Below are 3,869 nucleotides of genomic sequence, written 5' to 3'. Positions count from 1 at the left end.
GTACAAGCTGAATTTAGAAAAGGAAAAGAAACCAGAGATCAAATCGCCAACATTCACTGGATCATAGAAAAAGCAAAAGAATTCCCAAAAAACATCTATTTCTCCTTCACTGACTATGTTAAAGCTTTTGACTTTGTGGATCACAACAAATTGTAGAAAATTCGAAGAGATGGGAATACCAGACCATCTTACATTCCTCCTGAGAAGCCTGTATGCAGATCAAGAAGCAACAGTTAGAATCAGACATGGAACAATGGACAATTCAAAATTGGGAAAGGGGTATGTCAAGGTTGTATATTGTCACCTTGCTTATTTAACTTATATACACAGTATATCATCTTAGAAATGCCGGGCTGGATGAAGCACAAACTGGAATCAAGATTGCAGGGAGAAATATCAATAACCTCAGATATACAGATGACACCACGTTTAAGCAGAAAGCAAAGAGGAACTAAAGAGACTCCTGATGAAGGTGAAAGAGAGGAGTGAGAATGTTGGCTTAAAATTCAACATTCAAAAAAACTAAGATCATGGCATCCAGTCCCATTATTTCATGGCAAATAGATGGTGAAACAATGGAAACTGTGACAGATTTTATTTTCTTGGGCTTCAAAATCACTGTGCATGGTGACTACATCTATTAAATTAAAAGACACTTGCTTCTTGGCAGAAAAGATGTGACAAACCTAGACAGCATATTAAAAAGCAGAAATGCTACTTTGCCAACAAGTTCTGTATAGTCAAAGCTATGGTTTTTCCAGTGTCATGTATGGATGTGAGAGTCAAACCACAAAGAAGGCTAAATGCTGAAAAATTAATGCTTTCAAACTAGTGTTGAAGAAGACTCTTGAGAGTCCCTTGGACAGCAAGGAGATCAAACCAGTCAATCCTAAAGGAAACCAGACTTGAATATTCTTTATAAGGACTGATGCTGAAGCTGAAGCTCCAATGTTTTGGCCATCTGATACAAAGAGCCAACTCACTGGAAAGGACCCTGATGCTGGGAAAGATTGAAGGCAGGAGGAGAAGGGGGCAACAGAGGATAAGATGGCTAGTTGGCATCACTGACTCAATAGATATAAATTTGAGCAAGTTCTGGGAGATGTTGAAGGACAGGGAAGCCTGACATGCTGCAGTCCATGGAGTTGCAAATATTCGGACACTACTGAGTAACTGAGCAGCAACAACAAATGGCTGTATACATGAGTTAGTAAACACACATGTTTTTCCTTGTTCTGGTAGCTAAGAGAGTATAGAAATATGATACTCAAGGAGCGAAAATATATCTAGTATCCAGATCTTGGTTCCAAATACCTTTATCCAATAAAAGGAACAAATGCTCTTTAAAGAAATATCTAATACAAGATTTGGAGAAGGCAATGGCACCCCACTCCAGTGCTCCTGCCTGGAAAATCCCATGAATGGAGAAGCCTGGAAGGCTGCAGTCCATGGGGTCACTGAGGGTCAGACATGACTGAGCGACTTCACTTTCAATTTTCACTTTCATGCATTGGAGAAAGAAATGGCAACCCACTCCAGTGTTCTTGCCTAGAGGGACTGGGGACCCTGGTGGGCTGCCGTCTATGGGGTCACACAGAGTCGGACACGACTGAAGTGACTTAGCAGCAGCAGCAGCAATACAAGGTTATGACAGAAAACACACATAAGATGATATTGAAGTCTGAAAAGTAAGAACATGCTCAAAAAAAAAAAAAAATCCACAATGATAGGGGTATATTTAAGGGTTATTGGAACCAACTGGAAGATTTTCCAATGGCCACAATTAGAATAATTTGAGCAAGAAAATAATAAAATGATTTTGGATTATAACCATAAAAATAAATATCCATCAGTCCATACTGATACAAATAAATAATCAAATTAACTTTAAATGGGGGACAAATATTTCATGGAGAGGAATTACAATTTATGTAGATACTCTATCCTCAAGGAAGGAGTGTAACTTCCCATTATATTAATGGAGGCTGCACCTTAAGACATTCTTCCAAAGAATAAATATGGATCCCAGTAAATAAAAGAGTAACTTTAAAGTGAAGAAATTTGAACACACTACCTCAGCCAGGGGATCAAAAACCACATAAAGTGGTGTCATACTGATAGTCCCTTGATATATGATGAGAATGGCACTTTGGTTCTGTGTGTTAATCCCCGAGGAACCATAATACCAGTCTAGTCAGACAAACGCAAATTTAGACACACTAAAAAAATACATATCCATACAAAACAAGATGAGAAGTTGTCACAGTCAGAGGATCTGTCACAGTCAAAGGACTCCAAGGACACAGGACAACTAAAGGTAATATAAATAATATCCTGGCTCAGTCTTAAAAAACAAAGGACAGTAGGGAAAAATTTAGGTAATCTGAATAAATTACGGACATGAGTTGATGACAATAATGTATCAATATTTGTTATTTAATTGTAACAAATGTACCATACAAACTATGAAATTGACAGTAGAGGAAAATAGGTATGAGAGAGTACTGGAGCTCTCTGCACTATCTTCACAGTAACTCTATAAATTAAAACTTTTAAATAAAAAGCTTATATTTGAGAAAAAGGAAATGGGGAGGCAAGTGAAAGGTTGTTGTTGAATCACGCGAATACACCAGGATTCTTGGCTCCCGGAGGAGAAGAATTCAATCCGGGGCCAGAGACAAGGCTTGATAGCTCAGAGCTTTTGTGTAATAAAGTTTTATTAAAGTATAAAGGAGATAGAGAAAGCTTCTGACATAGGCATCAGAAGGGGGCAGAAAGAGTACCCCCTTGCTAGTCTTCAGCTGGATGTTATATAGTCACTAGCAGTCTGTTAATGAAAGAAAGGAATGTCTTAAAATTTAGAATGGCACCAAATGGTTTATCTTGGGCCATAAAATAATTAACTTGAATCTTAAAGAAGGGCAGACCACCATACAAATAGTTTCATTTACATAGATTAGGGGAACAATATCTGAGTATAACATACTGGTTTGTCAAGTAGGTTTTGGGCCAAGGGGCGGAACCGACTTGGAGACAGAGTTTGGGGTAAAGGCGTAGTACATTAGCATAGCTTAAGACAAACATTTTCATAAGAAAAAGGCATTGGTTATCTCTAGGCTCAAGAATAGCTAACTTCAGGTGAAACCAGGTGTCATTATGGCAACACAGTATTTTAAGAGAAACCTCTCTTTAAATTTGTATAGAGAAGGAAAAAAAATATTGTTAGTTTGTTTCCTCCTGCCGCTTAAGAGAGATAAAAATGTCTGACACTTGCAGGCTATTTCCTCCATTTGGAGACCCCTGGCCTTCCTGCCTGTTACCCTCTCACAAGTTTAAAGAAAAGAACACTGGTATGAAAAACAATAAATCAGAACATGAGGACCAAAATCACAATATACTATTTTTAAAAAGCAAGTAGTAGAAGGGAAATTGTCAAATTTCCAACAATAAAAGCAAACAGAGCATAAGGGTAGAAAATTCCCTGGACTGGCTGCTTGGGGCTGGTGCACTGGGACGACCCAGAGGGATGGAATGGGAAGGGAGGAGGGAGGAGGGTTCAGGATGGGGAACACATGTATACCTGTGGCGGATTCATTTTGATATTTGGCAAAACTAATACAATTATGTAAAGTTTAAAAATAAAATAAAATTAAAAAAAGAAAAGAAAAAAAAAAAAGAAAATTCCCATCAGTTACTAGTCATCATTGCAACTTAAATTCTATACATGAGAGGTTATTTCCTTATCTATTGATTTATTTGGGAAATGAGATTATCTATATCTGATAATCTCTTTGGGATATCATCAGCAGCAGGATATTTAAATAATGATAAATAAAAAACTTTAGTGAGTTCCTTAAACTCAATAAGTC

General features: G+C 37.5%; 1 long non-coding RNA gene across 1 annotated transcript; it reads right to left on the bottom strand.

The window, feature by feature from the left end:
- Positions 1 to 2,699: 2,699 nt before the first annotated feature.
- Positions 2,700 to 3,321, bottom strand: LOC129658585 (uncharacterized). Its single transcript, XR_008717426.1, has 2 exons — positions 3,146 to 3,321; positions 2,700 to 3,112 (listed from the first exon to the last, which is right to left on the bottom strand). It is a non-coding gene; the product is annotated as an uncharacterized LOC129658585 (long non-coding RNA).
- Between the last annotated feature and the right edge of the window lie 548 nt (positions 3,322 to 3,869).

The sequence above is a fragment of the Bubalus kerabau genome, chromosome 8 (assembly GCF_029407905.1).
Source record: "Bubalus kerabau isolate K-KA32 ecotype Philippines breed swamp buffalo chromosome 8, PCC_UOA_SB_1v2, whole genome shotgun sequence".
NCBI lineage: Eukaryota > Metazoa > Chordata > Mammalia > Artiodactyla > Bovidae > Bubalus > Bubalus kerabau.
Note: the sequence above shows the minus strand (reverse complement) of the source record. Positions and strands in the feature narration are given on the sequence as shown.